Source organism: Calypte anna, chromosome W (genome assembly GCF_003957555.1).
Source record: "Calypte anna isolate BGI_N300 chromosome W, bCalAnn1_v1.p, whole genome shotgun sequence".
Taxonomy (NCBI): domain Eukaryota; kingdom Metazoa; phylum Chordata; class Aves; order Apodiformes; family Trochilidae; genus Calypte; species Calypte anna.
Window position 1 is genome coordinate 140,656 of NC_044276.1, and position 20,027 is coordinate 160,682.

Genomic DNA, 20,027 nt, shown 5'->3' on the forward strand with positions numbered 1-20,027 from the left:
TGGTCTATACTGGTTTATACTGCTTATATTAGTTTGTACTGGCTATAGTGGTCTGTACTGGTCTGTACTGGTCTATATTGGTCATACTGGTTAAACTGGTGTATACTGGTTTATACTTTTTTATCCTGGTTATACTGGTCTATACTGGTTTATACTGTTTTATAGTGGTCTATACTGGGTTGTACTGGTCTATGCTGCTCTATACTGGTTATACTGGTCTATACTGGTTTATACTCATTATAAAGGTTATACTGCTTTATATCGGTTTATACTGCTCTGTACAGGTCTATATAGGTTTATACTGGTTATACTGGTAAAACTGGTCTATACTGGTCTATACTGGTCTATACTTTTTTTATACTGTTTATATTTGTTTTTACTGGTTATACTGGTCTATACTGGTTATAATGGTTTATACTGGTTATTCTGGTTTATACTGGTTATTCTGGTTTATACTGGTCTATACTGGGTTTTACTGGTTTAAAGTGGTCTATACTGGTTTGTACTGGTCTATACTGCTCTATACTGCTTGTACTGGTCTGTACAGGTCTATACTGGTTTATACTCGTTATAGTGGTTGCACTGGTCTTTACTGGTTATACTGGTGTATACTGGTGTATACTGGTTATACAAATCTGTACTTGTTTATACTGGTCTATCCTGGTTATACTGGTTTATACTGGTCTGTACTGGTCTATACTGCTCTATACTGCTTGTACTGGTCTGTACTGGTCTATACTGGTTTGTACTGGTTTATACTGGTTTATTCTGGTTTATACTGGTCTGTACTGGTGTATACTGGTTTGTACTGGTTTATAGTGGTTTTTATAGGCTATACTGTATTTTTTATATTTATTATTATATACTGTATATTATAATATTATATATTTTAATATAACATACAATAATACTACTACTAATGATGTTTATAATATTATAATATTAAATACATGATAGATAATAATAAATGTATAAAATATATTATATAATATACAATATACAATATATGTCTTATATAATGTATAATATAGAATATAAAATAAAATATAGCAATATAATATATAATAAATAATAATATAGTTATAATTATTACTTTATTTTAAATATTACTTTTTATATAATATTATTTTTTAATCTACATTATTATGTATTATTCTTATTTTATTTGATATATTTGCTTTATAATATTTAATATTATATTAATTTATTCACTATTTATTATATACAGTATACCATTATTTATTATATATTTTTAAATAACTTATTATTACTTATTATTATACATTGTTATTTATTATATATATTGTAGCACTATATATATGGTATATATAGTGTATATATACTATATATAATATAGTATATATATTTATTATATATTACTTATTTTTATTTTTATTATTTAATTTTTAGTCATTATATATGTACTATGTATTATATATTTAAATGTTAGTATTTGTTATGATATATTTTTAAATATTATTATTACTTTGTTTATCTATTCGTTGTATTTATTATATATTATAAGTATTATTCTATATCAATATTTATTGCTATTCGAATTACTTATAGTCATTTATTCCTATAATTTTTATATTTATTATTATTATTTACATCATTCTTGTTTTACTATCTGTTTTTAAGTTAATTATTATAATTTATTTATTTTTAGATTATTTTATATTTTTATTATTTAAATACTATTGTTGATTATACAAATTATTTTTTATTTATTATTATTTCTTAATTCTTTATTTTTAGTTATTTTATTTGTTTTGTTTTGTTTTGTTTTTGAATTTTTATTTTTTATTTTAATTATTTATTATTTACTTAATTATTTTATGTGTTTATTTATTCTTTTATTTTAAAATTCTCTTTAATAATTAATTAATTTAATTTCAATCAATTTTCCCTTTTATTCCTCATTTGATTTCTCTGATAATTCCCCCCAGCCCCTCATTTCCAGCTTTGGAGCCCTCAGTAGAGGGCCGCGAATCGGCGTTAATTGGGCAGCGCTTTAATTGGGGACTTAAAGAGGGGGGAGGGGTTTGGTCACGAGCATCATTGGGGGGGAACCGGGGAGAGAGGGGCACATGGGAACAACACATGGGGTCAACATGGGATCTACATGTGATTAACATGTAATTAACACATGATTAACAGGGGGGTTCAGGCCAATCATGGGGTTTTGTTGACACAGGATGGACAAGGGGTCAACAGTCTAGGAAATTCCTAGAGTGTACAGAGGATAATTTCCTGCTCCAGCCGGTAAATGAGCCCACCAGGGATGGAGCCCCGCTAGACCTCCTGTTCACAGAGAGGGGCTGGTGGGAGATGTGGTGGTCGGTGGACGTCTGGGACTCAGCCATCATGAAATAATCGAGTTTTCAATACTCAGGGATGCAAGGAGGGCCGTCAATTAAACCTCTACATTGGACTTCCGGAGGGCAGATTTTGGCCTTTTCAGAAGACTGATTCAGAGTGTACCCTGGGAAACAGCCCTTGGAAACAAAGGGGTCTAGGAGGGATGGACATACTTCAAGAAGCAAGTTCTGAAAGCACAGGAGCAGCTGTCCCGGTGTGCCAAAAGGTGAGCCGGTGGGGAAGAGACTGGTCGGGCTGAACAGGGAGATTTTGAAAGAAATTAGGGTAAAGAAGAGAGGCTACCAATTATGGAAAAAAGGGGTAACTACTCAGGAAGAATTTAGGAATAGAGTTAGGTGGTGTAGAAAGAAAATTAGAGAGACAAAGGCACAACTTGAACTGAATCTCGCCACCTCTGTGAAGGATAACAAAAAGTCCTTCTACAGATACATCAGTAGCAAAAGGAGGGGCAGGGAAAACCTCTTTATTCTTTATTGAACAAGGGTGGGAATATAGTTATCAAAGACAAAGAAAAGGCTGAGGAAATTAACACCTTCTTTGCCTCAGTTTTCAACAGTAAGACAGGTTGTCCTGAGGACAGGTGGCTTCTGGAGCTTGTAGAAAGAGACGAGAATCTGAACAGCCCCCCCTGTAATCCTGAAGGACACAGTCAGTGACCTACTGCGATGCTTGGATCCCCACAAGTCTATGGGACCAGATGGGATCCACCCAAGGGTGATGAGAGAGCTGGCAGAAGAGCTCGCCAGGCCTCTCTCTATCATCTACCAACAGTCCTGGCTCACTGGGGACATCCCAGATGATTGGAAGTTGGCTAATGTCACGCCAATCCACAAAAAGGGCCGGAAAGAGGACCCGGGAAACTCCAGGCCCGTCAGCCTGACCTCAGTGCCTGGCAGGGTCATGGAACAGATCATCCTCAGTGTAATCACACAGCACCTGCAGGATGGGCAAGGGATCAGACCCAGCCAGCACAGGGTTAGGAAGGACAGGTCCTGTCTGACCAACCTGATCTCCTTTTATGATCCAGTGACACGCCTGGTGAATGAGGGGAAGGCTGTGGATGTGGTCTACCTGGACTTCAGCAAGGCCTTTGACACCATCTCCCACAGCATCCTCCTGAAAAAGCTGTTAGCCTGCAGCTTGGACAGGGGCACTTTGTGCTGGGTTAGGAACTGGCTGGAGGGCCGGGCCCAGAGAGTGGTGCTGAACGGGGCTGCATCAAAATGGCGGCCGGTCATCAGTGGTGTCCCCCAGGGATCAGTGTTGGGCCCAGTTCTGTTCAATATCTTCATTGATGATTTAGATGAGGGGACTGAGTCCATCATCAGCAAATTCGCAGACGACACTAAGCTGGGGGGGAATGTCGATCAGCTGGAAGGCAGGAGGGCTCTGCAGAGGGACCTGGACAGACTGGAGAGTTGGGCTGATTCCAATGGGATGAGGTTCAACAAGGCCAAGTGCCGGGTCCTGCACTTTGGCCACAACAACCCCATGCAGCGCTTTCTGCACTGCCATCAAGAACGCCCTGCAGGCTGCACTTTGCATTTCCCCCTAAGAAAGGGAATGGTCGTTCTTGGCATCACCCAGCACGGACAGAATGTCCTCAGTTAGAAAGAAAAAGAAACAACAAAGATACAAAACTTGTAACCTCCCAGGGACTGGGAGGGACTGGGAGGGATTGGGAGGGGATTGGGGGGAACTGGGAGGGATTGGGAGGGACTGGGAGGGAACTGGGAGGGGATTGGGAGGGATTGGGAGGGACTGAGAGGGATTGGGAGGGGATGGGGGGGAAATGGGAGGGGATTGGGAGGGGACTGGGAGGGGACTGGGAGGGAACTGGGAGGGAACTGGGAGGGGATTGGGAGGGACTGGGAGGGAACTGGGAGGGGATTGGGAGGGGACTGGGAGGGAACTGGGAGGGACTGGAAGGGACTGGGAGGGACTGGGAGGGGACTGGGAGGGAACTGGGATGAACTCCGAGGGAACTGGGAGGTGTATTGGGAGGGACGGGGAGGGACTGGAAGGGGATTGGTGTCAACTAGGAGGGACTGGGCCGCATTGGGAGTCAACTGGGAGCAACTGGGATGGACTGGCAGGCACTAGTTTTTACTGGTGTATACTGACCTGTACTGGTTTAACTGGCCTATAGTGGTGTACAGTACTTATACTGGTTTATACTGGTCAATACTGGTCTGTACAAGTTTACACTGGTCTGTACTGGTCTGTACTGGTCTATACTGGTCTATGCTGGTTTATACTGGTTATACTGGCCTACACAGGTCTATATTAGTTTATACTGGTTATACTGGTTCATACTGGCCTATACTGGTCTATACTGGTTATACTGGTCTGTACTGGTCTATACAGGTCTATACTGGTTTAGACCTGGATATACTGGTTATACTGGTCTCTACTGGTCTCTACTGGTTTATACTGATTATACTGGTATATACTGGTTTACACTGGTCTATGCTGGTTATACTGGTTTTTAATGTTTTATACTGATTTATACAGGTCTGTACTTGACTATACTGGTTTGTATTGGTTTATACTGGTTTATAGTGGTCTATACTATTCCATACTGGTCTATACTGTATTTGTTATATTTATTATTATATACCGTATATTATAATATTATATATTTTTAATTACTTATTATTTAATAATATGAATAATATGAATAATATTATATTGTTTTATATAAGACATATAATAACAACAAAATTATAATATATAATACATTATATATAATAATAACAAATGACAATATGAATAAAAAATTAATAATTATTACTGTATTTTAATATTACTTATTACTATATGGTATTATTTACCATTATACATTATTATGTATTATTATTAATTGATATTTAATTTATTGTATTTATTATATAGTATTATTTTTATTATTATATTAATGTATTCATTATTTATTATATACTGTATACTATTATTTATTATATATTTTATTATCTTATTATTACTTATCATTATATATTGTTATTTATTTTATATATTTATATATAACACTATATATGTTATATTATATTATTATTGTGTATTATTATTTTTTGTAATATTTAATTTTAGTTGTTATATATTTATTATACGTTAGTATTTATTATTATATACGATTTATTTATTATTATTAATTTCTAATTACCTAATTTATCTATTCGTTATATTTGTTATTCTATATTATATGTAATATTCTATATTAATATTTATTGTTATTTGAATTGTTATTTGTTCCTATAGTTATTTATATTTATTATTATTATTTACATCATTCTTGTTTTATTTATTTTTAAAATTAATTATTATTTATTTATTTTTTATTTAGTTTTATTATTTTAATACTATCATTATTATTTAAATTATTATTTTTTATTTATTTTTTTTATTTATTATTTAATATTATTTTAGTATTTTTATTCTTGATTTTATTATTTGTTATTATTTTATTTTTTAGTCATTTTATTTATTTATTTATTTAATGTATTAATTTATTTGTTGTTTTATTTTAAGATCATATTTAATTAATTTATTTAATTTCAATCAAATTTCCCTTTATTCCCCATTTTCCCCATTTGATTTCTCTGATTATTTCCCCCCCCCGCCCGGTTCCTCATTTCGAGATCCCCCAATTGACCCCTCTCCCTCCTTCCCCCCCCCCCCCCCCCCAATGAATAATTAATGAGTTGCGAATCAGCGTTAATTGGGCAGCAATTTAATTGGGGAATTAAAGGGGGGGGTTTGGTCCCGAGCGTTAGTGTGGGGGGTGGAGAGGGGCACATGGGAACAACACAGGGTTAACATGGGATCTACATGTGATTAACATGTAATTAACACATTATTAACAGGGGGATTAAGGCCAATCACGGGGGTCAGTTGAGATTGTAATAAATGGTTGTAATATATGTTAATGAATTTGTGTTCCTGACCAGTGAAATTCAGAATTAAACTGAGAAAGAAGTGAATATGGGGCCGGACAAAGCAGCTGAGCCGTGGAATTTTCCACTGTTTCAGCGTGAACAAAACAAGGCCCTAACGAGACTAACTGTTGTCTCGAAGATAATTAGGAATGTAAGTCTTGTTCTTAAAACAAGGCACTGCCAAGGCCAACAAGGCACCAAAAGAATGTGAATATCTGCAAAAGGAGAACATAAAGATGTCACAGCCAGCAGATAAGGGGAAAGTTATGGCTAGGGTCTGATATCGCCCTGTAACAATATAATGAAGTCAGCAAAATCAAGAAAGGGAAAAAGTTCAGTCTTGAGGAAGAGCTCTTACTTCATCCAAAGACCCCCTGACGACCCCCGGATATCTCCCCAAAAGAAGATAAATATTTCACTAAAAAGTAAATAACTAATAATCTAAAGGAACAGGGGAAGGGAAAAAGGGAGTGGAGACACAAATGACAAATGCCATAAGGTGGAGTTAGGAGAAAACTAAATTAACTGAAGTTCCTCAGTTTGGCCCATCATAGGAAAAGGGGCGAGGCCGGATGGGACATAGAAGCTGCAGTTGAAGAAGGTCTGCCGAGGGTTGCAACCCCTCTGGGCTGTGACCACTGAGCAATATGATCCCTACCAGACCCTTTTTGATTTTGATGGGGATACCAGCATCCACCTTGGCCAAGAACTGCAGTCAATGTGTAGCCACTACCCATAAAAGAATTGAAAAAGAAGAAGTGCAGAAAGACTGTACTGCTCATGCTTGTAACCCTCTAAATCTAACCATTCTAAACCCTTAACACTGAAAAGATTTGGAGGTGAAATTAGAGATAAAATATATGGGTCTGGTTATGATCCAGGAGCTGTGATTCAGGTAACATTTACCGAGCGAATTAGGGAATCCATACAGCACAGGTTGCTTTTTAACTCATTTTATCATGAATTGGAAGCTGGAGTGAAATATGAAATTCCCACAATCGCTAAAAACCTTTTTGTAAATTTTGGCTGAAAACATTGCTAAATCTTTGAATGTCACTAATTGTTATATGATCAATAGAATCATTAGGTTACAAGCTGTGGTAGAAAGTGTTGTAAATAAAGCAGGAGATGCTTTAGAGCTAATTGAGAAACAGAATACACAAAGGAGAACCTTTTTATATCAGAATCGCTTAGCTTTAGATTATTTGTTAGCACAAGAAGGGTGGGTGTGTGTGTGGGAAATTCAATCTAACTAATTGCTGCTTGGAAATAGATGATGAAGGAAAAGCTGTACATGAACTGGTACAGGACTCTGGCAAAAGTACGGGAGGGACTGGAAAGAAGGAAACGTGAACGAGCAAGCACTCAACCCTGGTATGAAACATGGTTTAATCAATCTCCTTGGTTAACCACGTTATTGTCCACCTTACGAGGTCCTTTGATAATGTTGCTGTTGATTTTTACATTGGGTCCTTGTGTGCTTGGAAAATTACTTAATTCTCAAGACACCGATGATCGGACCCGTGGACTGGAACCTGAACTGGTTATTAGGTTTGATCAACAAAACAATAAAAAATAAAAGGGGGGAATTGTGATAAACAGACTGTCATCTTTAACATTATTGTTTTGTTGATCGGAGAGATTTATCAGTAACCACCACATCCTGGACCAACATCCTGGACCAACATCCTGGGAAATCGATAAGGACTGGAATGTCTTGCTCTGTCCATTTTTCTGAGACCAAGCTGTAACATAATAGGAAAAGGTCAAGTAGACCCCTGTATGGTATAGATGTTGAAACCAGGGGCCTCTTTTGTATTTTGTAGGTTAAGCAAAGTTGAAAGAACCAGAACTGAATGAACGTGTATAAAAACCCTGCTTTGCTGCAGTTTGGGGGGAACCTTGGTGGAGCTGTAACTCCCCGGTTGCCCAGCGTGCTGCCTTACTCATACACCTCAATAAATATATATTGATCTTAAAACTTTGTTCGACTCATGAGTTTATTACATGCCTGAGCCACACCTGACTGCCTGCCCAACCCTCTTTTCATCTCCAAATACACCTTTTCGACCCTAACCCCCTTCGTTTTTATGTAAAAATGCCCATTTTTTTATCCCAAATCCTACATTCCTGTCAATTCTGAATTGACAGGAAGCTGAACATGAGCCAGCAGTGTGCCCAGGTTGCCAAGAAGGCCAATGGCATCCTGGCCTGCATCACGAACAGCGTGGCCAGCAGGTCCAAGGAAGTGATTCTGCCCCTGTGCTCAGCTCTGGTGAGGCCACACCTCGAGTCCTGTGTCCAGTTCTGGGCCCCTCAGCTCAGGAAGGATATCGAGGTCCTGGAGCGGGTCCAAAGGAAAGCAACCAGGCTGGTAAAGGGACTCGAGCACAGATCCTATGAGGAGAGGCTGAGGGAGCTGGGGCTGTTCAGCCTGGAGAAGGCTCAGGGGAGACCTCATCACTCTCTACAACTACCTGAAAGGAGGTTGGAGCCAGGGGGGGGGTTGGCCTCTTTTCCCAGGCAACTCTCAGCACGACAAGAGGGCACGGTCTCAAGTTGTGCCAGGGGAGGTTTAGGTTGGACATGAGAGAGAATTTCTTTACCGAGAGGATGATCAGACATTGGAATGGGCTGCCCAGGGAAGTAGTGGATTCTCCGTCCCTGGAGATATTTAAAAAGAGACTGGATGTGGCACTCAGTGCCATAGTCTAGCAACCGCAACGGTGGTAAAAGGGTTGGACTCGATGATCTCTGAGGTCCCTTCCAACCCAGCCAATTCTATGATTCTATGATTTTACACCCTAAATCGTTGAGTTTTTACCAAAAACCCCCTTTTAGACCCCAAATCTCCCTTTTCCACCCCAAATCCCTTCGTTTTTTACCCCAAATGCCCATTTCTCAACCTCTAAGCCCACTTTTGAACCGCTAATCCTCGAATTTTTACCCCCAAATCCCCTTTTCTGTGTTCCTTTGGTGGCTATTTGGTGCTTCTTGGCCGTTCCGTGCCGGCTGGGCTCCAGTTTGGGGCATTTCAGGGCGATTTGGGGGGGATTTTGGGTCGTTTCTGTGGTGTTTCGGGTCGGGTCAGTCCTTGGCGGTTCCGGACTAAATTTCCCATCAGCCTTTGCGCGCCGCCGCTCACTGCGCGCCCTTCGCCTTCAGCTCCCGTCGTGCTTTGCGCCTCTCCGAACGCCCGTCCTCTGCGGCGCCGTCGCGCTTTCAATGACGTCACCGCGGCTGCGCCGGAAGCGGCGTGGGAGGACAGAGGTAAAAGAGCGGCCGCTCCCGGAACCCCCCTGGACCCCAAATCCCCCCCAAGTCCCTCCCAGTGCCCTCCCGTTGCCTTTTAGCTCCTCTCAATACCCTTCCAATCCCTCCCAGTTCCTTCCAGTCCCTTCCCAGTTCATCCCAGTTCCTCCCAGTCCCCTCCCAGCACCCCCTCAGTCTCTCCCAGTTCTCTCTACCTTCTCCCAGTCCCCCCATATAACCTCCCAGTCCCTTCCAGTGCCCCCCGATCCCCTCCCAGTTCCTCCCAGTTCCCTCCCACTGCCTCCCAGTCTCCCCCATTTCCCTCCCAGTCCCTCCCAATGTCCTCCCAGGGTATTAAGCAGGTTCGGACCAGTAACATTCCAGTCACACCGCTTCCGTGCCTCCAGCCTGGGGCACTGGGCCTTGGGGGGCCACCAGTGACACACCAGTAACATCCCAGTTCTGATCCATACTGCTTTGGGCTGGAAGGGACCTTCAAAGATCATCTCCTCCACCTTCCTGCTCTGCAGGGAGGGTGTTGGTGCTCCTGGTGTGGAACACTGGGCTTGCCCAGGTCGGAGCAGCTGCCCTGGCCTGGAGCCCATGGTCCCTGTGGATCCCACAGGATTCCAGAGCTGGGGAGAACCCAACACAACACTGCTGACCTCCCGTGCACCCGCAGAGTTGGAGTCTGCAGCCTCCCAAAACTCCAGGTGCTCTGAACAGAAAACAATTATCTGAGAGTGAATTCTGTCCCAGGACCAGAAACAAACTGAGCCTGAAACTTCTCCCCGGGGTGAGGGCGGGGGGAATGGTGACCACCACCCAATAGGGAGGGTGGAGGAGCTGTGGTTGGGTCTCCCCTCACATCATCCAGGGAATTCCAACTCATCCTGGGGTGGGGGCTGTGATAGGGACCCCCAAGTCATCCCCAGGGTGTGGGGGCTGCAAGTGGGGACCCTCAAATCACCCTGGAGCCAGGGGTAACCATGGCAACCCCAGAACCCTTCCAGGGGGCTTAATAACCTCAGGGCTCAGGAGCCACAATCAGGGACCCAAAAACATCCCAGGAGACCCCAACTCATCCCAGTGGATGACAGCTGATCCTGGATGTGGGTGTGATGGGGGAACCCCCAGGTCATAGTGGGGATTTGGTGCCACAATGGGGAACACAAAATCATACCAGAGATGTCTGGTGGCACGAAAGGTCCCCTAAATCACCCCAAGGGTTGTTGACAGGAATAGGGGAGAAGTAAAATATCTCATGGAGTGTAAGTGCAAAGGAGTGATCCCAACTCAAGCCAGGAGGGGCTCACAACCCCAGTACCCTGGGCCACACCCAGTTCCTCCTTGGGTTTTGGGTGCCAGCGTAGCTCCTAAAGATGAAGTAAAGGATGATCAGTGGGTGTCCAACTCTATGGGTAACCTCCTCATTCCACCTCACACTCCACTTTCACCCACAGGAGGACTGATGTAGGTTTTGGCTGCCCTCACCCCACAAAAATCTCTCCTCTACTTTCTCACTGCACTAGGGCTTCTTTCATAGGCACGGGGTGACTCCATCTGGGCAAAAAGCTCTCTGGGTACCCCAAAGATCAGACAGCTTTTGGTCAAAGTTTGACATGAGTGAAAAATCATTGAATCCATCCAGGAGAAAAATTTGGCATCGTCCAGGAATGTGGGAAAAGGTTTAGGATCTTCTGGGCCCATCTCCACCATCAGAAAATCCATCAGGGTGAGAGACCCCAGAGATGTCCTGACTGCAGGAGACGGTTTAGCGACAGCTCGGATCTGGTCCAACGGTGACACCATCACACAGGCACCATGTCCTACACCTGCCCTGACTGTGGGAAAGGTTTTAGCAGGAGACCATCTTTTATCCAGCATCAACAGATCCATACGGGTGAGAAACCCTTTAAATGTTCTGAGTGTGGGAAGGAGTTTTCCCAGAATTCCCATTTATCACAGCATCGCCGCATCCACACGGGAGAGAAACCCTGTAAGTGTCTGGAGTGTGGGAAGGAGTTTACCTGGAGTTACAGTTTATCAAAGCATCAGCGGATCCACATGGGGGAGAAAACCTATAAATGTTTTGCGTGTGGGAAGGAGTTTACCCAGAGTTCCTCTTTATCACAGCCTCACCGCATCCATACAGGAGAGAAGTTGTATCCCTGCACTCACTGCGGGAAAGCCTTCAGCAATAGCACCTCTTGGATTAATCACCAACATGTCCACACTGAGGAAAAACCCTACACGTGTCCCTAGTGTGGGAAGGGCTTCAGAGCCAGCTCCGGTCTCTCCTATCACCTACGGATCCATACGGGTGAACGTCCCAACAAGTGTCCTGACTGTGGGAAGAGATTTTCCAGGAGCTCTGATCTCATCAGGCATCGTCTCATCCACACAGGGGAGAAACCCTACTCGTGTTCCCACTGCTCCAAGAGCTTCAGGCAAAGCTCCCATTTGCTGAATCATCAGGACCTCCATAGGGGTGATCGACCCTAAAGCTGCTCCCAGTGTGGGAAGAGTTTTTACCAGAGCTACGATCTCATCACCAGACCCACCAGGCCATCTCTTTTTCCAAGCTTTAAAGTTTCCAAGCTTCCACATCTTTTGATTCTTTGAAAACAAACAAGGTAAAAGAAGGAAGTGATTATCATGATGACACACTCATCAGGGGAGGTGTCTGAATGGGCTCAGGTCTATCTATTTTTTTAGCTAGGGAACACCCAGATATGTCGGAGGGTGCAGGCTTACGGAGCAAAGAGACGACTCAATATGAGTTAGCAACAAAGCTCAATTTTATTAAGCAAAGTGTTACATTTATACGGTCTTGGCGTCTTCGTGGCTCATGTTGATTGGCTGCGTGCTGCTGTTCACACACCTGTTGTCGCGTTGCGATTGGGTGCTGCTTATCATCCTTGTCCTGCTTTGCTGATCGCAGGCATCCTGTTTGCAACTTTTTATCTGCCGTAACTTTCTTCTTCTCAGGGGCTCAGAACTGGTTAAATACAACTGTTTATGTGCTGTCTATGTGATGCTTTCCCATCCTGTTATTCTTCTTTTCTGCTGCCAACTCCCTTATCTTTTTGCACATAGCTGATCTTTTAATAACCTTGCAGCTGGGCCTCAAGGCCCTTAGCTCACTCTGGCTAAAGCTAAATAGTCAGGATTGCTCACATATCCGCTTTCTTCCAAAAACTCCCAACAGTCCCGTGCTGTTGTGCCAGCAGCAGGTGGTTGTGCTGGAGTGCCCTGACATTTCCTGTAGCCCCACAGGGCTGTGCTTGGCCACTCAATTGAGCAGCTGCCCGTACTACGGTTGGAGCTCCCCTGGAACCTCCAGGTGGCCAAGGGGACAATGACCTCACTCCTTGACAGAGCCCTTGGCCACCTCTCCTGCAGGCTGTCCTACACTGTCCATGCCTGCAGCTCTTTCCCTTCAGGCTGTTGTCACCCTTCCTGCTTTCCCACCTAACTCTCACCCCAACTTTACCAGACCTTCTCTGGTGTCCCACTTCTCCCCCTGGCTTTGTGTAGAAAACAAAATCCTGGGCTGATCCAGAACCCCTCTGAGTAAACCTCTAACACAAGGATACCCTTTGGGTGAGACTTCTTGTTCTTTCCCTCCAGTCTGAACCTTCCAAGGTGACCTTTGTGGAGGTTTTGGACTACCAAGAGAAGTTCCATCATAAAGTCATAGAACTGTCTGGGTGTGAAGGGATGTGACAGACCAGACTTGTATTTCTCATGATCACTCCAAAAGGACTGCCCAGACCACCTTTGTGGAAACTTCCTCATGGTACAGTCTGGAGTTTTGCTGGGATGGGTAAAAACTCATGGGCAGATTAAGGGTGATGTCGTCGGAGAAGAGTGTGTGCCTCAGTGTACTCAGTCTTGCTCTGGGCTGGGGATTTAGGAATGCCCCAGGACATTCCTCTTATTACTTTTTGTTTGTCTGATTTTGTTAGGCCTGTTTTGTTTCTTTCCTAGAGAAAGAATTTCTCCTCTAAGTGATAATGTGACCGTCAGTCCTTTCACTCTGTACCAGTCAGTGGTGTCAGAGGATCTGTCAAGCATTTTCTGGGACTGTATGATTTCAGTCCCTCTCCCAAGAAGGTCCAGGTCTGGCACGAAGGTTGGATCCAGCAGTACCTAGCTCCTCTCTGAGGAGCTTAAAAAGCAAGGGGGTGCGAGCTGTGTCTCCCTGGGTGCCCTCCCCAGGTCATGACAAGTGCCCACCAAGACCTTTCCCACGGGGCTGCTCCCAGCCAGGCAGCCCCAGCCTGTGCCATGGCCCGGGTGAGTCCCCTGCAGGGGCAGACACTGGCACTTGTCCTTCGGAGATTTCTCTCCAGCTGAGCTCTGCTGCTCCTTGATGCCTTTCATGCAGGCACAGCCCAGGACAGGGTGCACTCCTGCTGGAGACAGCTCTATCTGATGGGATGGCCTCAGCAGTCCCTGCTGGCCAGGAGAGAGCCCGGGCAGGGCTGGGAGTTCCCCCCATGCAGGCACTGAGCCCAGCAGGAGGATGGAGATGCTCTGGCAGAAAGACTCAGCCTCAACTGAGAACACCCTTGGCTTTGTCGTCCAGGGTTTCACTTGCCAGCCCAGAACAGCTCCCTCCAGGCTCTCCCAACTCCCCTCCCCTCTCTCCCAGCACAGCCCAGTTGCTGCTGGCCCCACACCAGTGCCCAGCCCAGGCTGCTCTGGGCAGTCCCAGCACAGCCCTACCCCTCTGAAGGGCACAGCAGGTCCTGGGGGGCAGAGAGAGCTCAGAGCCCCAGATGGGTGACCATGCATGGCAAAAGGAGCAGGATTGTGCTGCAGCTCCTGGGAGGTTTCGCTCCTCCACCCTGGGGCTGCACCCACACCCCCCGCCCCGCAGCCGGGACCCCCCAACTGGTGACCACCAGAGCATCGCCCCCCCCCCCCCCCCCACCAGCCTGGTCTGTGCCCCCCCTGCAGGTAGCGGGAGGTGATGGGAGGTGATAGGAGGGGGGTGGTTATCCCAGTACTGCCCAAACTGGAGGTGACCAGAACAAGATGGGGAGGGCAGGGAGGATGGGTGGGAGGGAGGAACTAAACTTATCCCTGGGGTGAGGGAGGTGGGATTGGCAACCCTCCAGCTCGTCTGAAGGGTGGAAGAGCTGTGATTTTAGCTCCCTCAAAATAATATGGGGGGAGCTCAATAAATACTGGTGGGCAGGGCTGTGATAAGGGGACCCCAAAGTCACTCCAAGGGTTTGGGGTCTGCAACTGGGGACCCTCAAATCACCTTCGAACCAGGGATAAGGATGGCAAGTCCGGAATCCTTCCAGGGGGCTTGATAACCCCAGGACTTGGAAGCCACAATCAGGGACTCCCTTAGGAGACCCCAACTCATCCCACTGGATGGCAGCTCATCCTGCATGTGGGTGCAATAGGGGAATCCTATAGGCCATGGTGGGATTTGTTACCATGACAGGGGACCCAAACTCATATCGAAGAGGTTAGGTGGGATATAAGACCCCTGAATCATCCCAGGGGTTTAAGATAGCAATGGGGGAGTCCTAAATTACCTCTTACAGTGTCAGCACAATTGGGTCATCACAGCTCAAGCCAGCAGTGGCTCAAAACCCTTCACGCCCTGCCCCACACAATGGCCCCTTTGGGTTTTGGTTGCCAGTGCAGCTCCTAAAGAGGAAGTAAAGGATGATCAGTGGGTGTCCAACTCTATGGGTAACCTCCTCATTCCACCTCACACTCCACTTTCACCCACAGGAGGACTGATGTAGGTTTTGGCTGCCACCAAAACAAAAAAAGCTCAAACCTTATTTTGTCACCATACTATGGCTTCTTTCTCAAACATGGGATGACTCCATCGGGGCAAAAACCTCCCTGGGTGTCGTAAGGATAGGAAAGATTTTGGTATAAGTGTAATTTTGAAAATCATTGAAATCCATGCAGGAGAAAGGTTTGACATCAGCGAGGAACGCTGGAGAAGGTTTAGGATCTGCTTGGTCCATCTTCACCATCAGAAAATCCATCAGGGTGAGAGACCCCAGAGATGTCCTACATGCAGGAGACAGTTTAGCGACAGCTCGGATCTGGTCCAACGGTGACACCATCACACAGGCACCATGTCCTACACCTGCCCTGACTGCGGGAAAGGTTTTAGCAGGAGACCATCTTTTATCCAGCATCAACAGATCCATACGGGTGAGAAACCCTTTAAATGTTCTGAGTGTGGGAAGGGGTTTTCCCAGAGTTCCAATTTATTAAACCATTGCCGCATCCACACGGGAGAGAGACCCTATAAGTGTCTGGAGTGTGGGAAGGAGTTTACCCGGAGTTCCTCTTTATCACGTCATCACCTCATCCATACAGGAGAGAAGTTGTATCCCTGCACTCACTGTGGGAAAGCCTTCAACAACAGTACCTCTTGGATCAATCACCAACATGTCCACACTGGGGAAAAACCCTACACGTGTCCCCAGTGTGGGAAGGGCTTCAGAGGCAGCTCAAATCTCGCCCAACACCTACAGATCCATACGGGTGAACGTCCCTACAAGTGTCCCGACTGTGGGAAGAGCTTCCGTCAAAGCTGCCATTTGAAGAAGCATCAACGCCTCCATACCAGTGAAAAACATTAAAGCTATTCCCAGTGAAAAAGGAGATTTTACTGGAAATTAGATTTCATCTGTCATTACCTGACCCATCACAGCCATCACCATGGATGAAGGGTCAAGTTGCCCTCATTTTACAAGCTCCATCACACCAACGGTGCTTTCTCCAGCCTCTCGTGGAGAACAAAATAGACTCAGATCAGGAACCACTTCATATCCCACCCAAAATTTCAGATTTAATATCTGTTTCAGCATCATGAAGGATTTTTTTTAAATATGAGGAAAAATCAGAAAAGTATTTCCTAAAGGGATGTGGCAGGATCGGATCCTGGACACTTTTCCTGCACAGCAGGCTGGGAGTGCAGCTGAGGGAGCAGTAGAAGAGGGAGGCAGCAGACTGCAGGACAATGCTGACAGCAACAGAGCAGGATCATCTCTACTACATGGTTTTAAATCCTTCCAGGGATGGTGCTTCCACCACCTTCCTGTGCTGACCATTCCAACACCTAACTACTCTCTCAGAAAAGAAATTCTTCCTCAGGTAAAACCTAAACCTCCCCTGGTGCAACTTCAGGCCATGTCCTCTTGTCCTCTCATTGTTCACTTGAGAGAAAAGGCCAGCACCCACCTCAACACAACCTCCTGTCAGGGAGATGTAGAGAGCAAGAAGCTCTCCTCTCAGCCTCATCTTCTCCAAACTGCACATTCCCAGTTCCCTCAGTCTCTCCTCAGAGCACTTGTTCTCCGGACCCTTCACCACCTTGTAGATGCCTGTAGAGTCCAGGAGCTGGCACAGCTCTTCAGAGGAGCATTACTGCTCCTTGCCTGTCAGGAGGGATGCTTGATGAGCACTCCTGAAACCTCTGTGACACCATGGGTGATGTGATGGGACACCTCGAGCAGCCTGCAGTAAGACTTCTGTCAGTTCTCTCCTGAAATAGGAGAATTACAACTTGGATTTTTTTTCAAGACGATTGAAAGTGTTGGTGAGAGCTCAGTGAAAAGAATCTGGCTGAAAAGCCCTACAGCATCTACTTTGCTTGATTGATTTCTTGTGAAATCAGTAGTTTTACAAAAATTCATATTTAAAATAATTAAATTTAAAACTATGTTTAATGGAACATATATACAGTGGTTTTATAGAAATAGAAGTAGTAGAATTGTAGAAGCAATAGTTTAAGGGAGTCTCATGGAAATATACTAGTTCACTAACATAGTAGTTGTGGGTATGGCAAGGGTATATGTGATAATGAAATGTACTTACTTTGGAAAACTTATCACTCAGAGCCAAATGAGAAAAACTAATGAGAGGGTTTTGGACTGCTAGAAAAGAAAGACAAGTGCTGCAGGTCATCCAAAAGACACAGTGATGAAGACTAAGACAATGAAGGCTTGTTAATGCTGTTTTGTTTCTTGACTAGAGAAAGAATTTCTCCTATAATTGGTGATCTGACATTATGTCCTTTCATTCTGTATCAGTCAGTGGTGTCAGAGTTATCAGTAATGATGAGGTTCACTGTCACCTCACATCTGGTTTTGTTATGCTGTACGGTTATGAAGTTTGTGATCACTGTAAAGAGTTACTCCACATAATGCCACCAATAATTCTCTAATCTGTAGTTCCCTATCCTAAAAGACATCAGTTTGTCAAACACTCCTTTTGAAAAATTGAATTAGAAATGCTTTTGGAGAACTAAATTGACAGGTACATCAAGTCCCAAGGATGTTGCTACAGAACCCTTAGCTTTGGAGGTGACACTGCTTGAAGAACAAGGACTCTGCACATCACACATATCACCACTGCCTGAACTGAAGAAGCTGGAGTGAAGATGCTAAGCTTGTAGCCATCATGATATCATTGCCTTATGATATTGCCTTATGATATCATCATGCCTTGTGATGTTTGGACTCATGGGGTGAGGGGATTGGATTGTTGAGATGTCATTTGAGTATGTGGTTTTGTGATCCAAGCAATCAGCCTTTGTGATTGCACAGACTGAACATTGAAGTATCTACTTTTGTGCTTTTATTATCTATTTATTCATACATAACTTTCAGTGAATTTGTGTTCCATAAAACTTGCTTGAAAATAAACTTTGTTAGAGGAACAGAACTGATATAATGACTGTAGAGAAAAAGACCTTGAGTGTCATTTCATCTTAATCTGACCAGGGGGTATTTGGATGGTGTCAGGAGGTTGTTTACCCTCCAAGGGTAACTTTTCCCTCAGAGGGAAACTCTGGCCTGGGAGATGGAATCTCCTTTGGCTGTTGCCTGGGTCAGGCCATGGGATGTGATAGTCCTGTGCTGTTGTGCCAGCAGCAGGTGGGTGTTCTGGAGTGCCCTGACATTTCCTGTAGCCCCACAGGGCTGTGCTTGGCCACTCAATTGAGCAGCTGCCCTGAGTGAGGTTGGAGCACCCCTGGCACCTCCAGTGTCACACCGTGGCTTGCATGGGCAGAGGAGGGAAAGGAGATTCCCCCTGGCACTGCCTGGGTGTCCAGTGGGAGAGTGGGAGAAGCAGAGGTTGTGTCTCTAGAGGGGAACTGGCTGGGCTGGAAAGGAGGCAGGGGACATGAGCACTGATGACTTTAGTGTGTGTCCCATTGGGTTCCTGGGGAGCCCCAGGGAGAGCTGGAGGGAGCCCCGAGAGAGTTGAGCAAGTGGCAAAGTCTGGTGCTGGTCCTGCGCTGCTGGGCCGGGCTCCTGAGCCTGAGAGAGCTGCTGGCAAGCAGAGTGCTGCAGAGAGAGAGCTCTGGGCAGGAGCAGCTCCTCTGCAGAGCGCAGCAGGGCTGAGGGCACTGCCTGCAGGCAGCAGGGCAGGGGAGAGAGAGGAGGGAGAGAGAGGAGAAAGGCAGCCTGGGCTGGGAGGAGAGCTGAGAGCTGCCTGGGCTGGGGGAGAGAGAAATCTTCCCAGCCTCTGCCATGGTGAGTCTCTGGCTGCAGGGCAGGGAAGCTGGGCTTCCTGGAGGGGGTCTTCCTTCTCTAGCTGGCAGCCTGTGCCACAGCTGCTGGGATCCTTGCGGAGGATTTTGGTGGGCAGGAGGAAAAGGTTTGGCAGAGCAGGGCTGTCCTGGAGCAGCGTCAGAGGGAGAGGGCATGGGGCTGCCTTCTGCTGGAGATGGCTGCAGGGGCTGAGGGGGTGTGTGCAGGCAGGGCTGCCCAGGGCTGTCCTTCAGAGCAGGGTCCTGCAGCCCAGGGGCTGTGTGCTGGGGCAGGGACTCTGCTGCCTGCCTGCCTGCCAGGGGCAGCTCTGAGAAAGGGTCAGACACTGAGTGCTCTGAGCTTGGTCCCTCTGCTGTCAGCAGGGAGAGACAGACACAGCCCAGCTCCCCCTTCTCTGCATGCAGATGCAGGCAATGCTCTTTGCTCACCATGTTCTGCCTGAGATCTGCAGCAGTGCTGAGGGGTTCTGACACCCAAGAACACTCCCCAGAGGAAATGGGTGTAGCTATAAAAAAAATAAAAACCAACCTTTCTTACTGTCCTCTTTTTTGAGGGCTCTTTTATGCAAAGAGCACCGAAGCTGCAAGACTTCGGCATCACCAATGATTTCACATGAATAATTTCTATTCTGGTATTAGTCTCTGTCCCCACCATTCACATGAAGGCTCTGTTTCACAGCTGGGACAACTCCTTGGCAGCCAGTGAACAGAGTCCCTGCTCCTCCTGACACAAACAGCAACAAGCAGGGCTGCAGCCATGGGCTTCAAGGAAGAACTCCTAGAAAAGTGCATGTGTGAAGGATGGAGATATGGAAGGGGAAATGGGTCTCATTTTTCAGGGAGTTGTCTCCTAAATTTTTGTGTTTCCCTCTCAAACAGCTCTCCATGCCTTTTAAAAGCAGCAG

The 20,027-nt window shown here is 45.3% G+C and overlaps 1 long non-coding RNA gene across 1 annotated transcript; it reads right to left on the reverse strand.

Annotated features, from left to right (window-relative positions):
- Positions 1-7,689: 7,689 nt before the first annotated feature.
- Positions 7,690-10,029, reverse strand: LOC115600139. The gene is made up of 3 exons (XR_003988822.1): positions 9,940-10,029; positions 9,265-9,557; positions 7,690-7,845 (listed from the first exon to the last, which is right to left on the reverse strand). It is a non-coding gene; the product is annotated as an uncharacterized LOC115600139 (long non-coding RNA).
- Between the last annotated feature and the right edge of the window lie 9,998 nt (positions 10,030-20,027).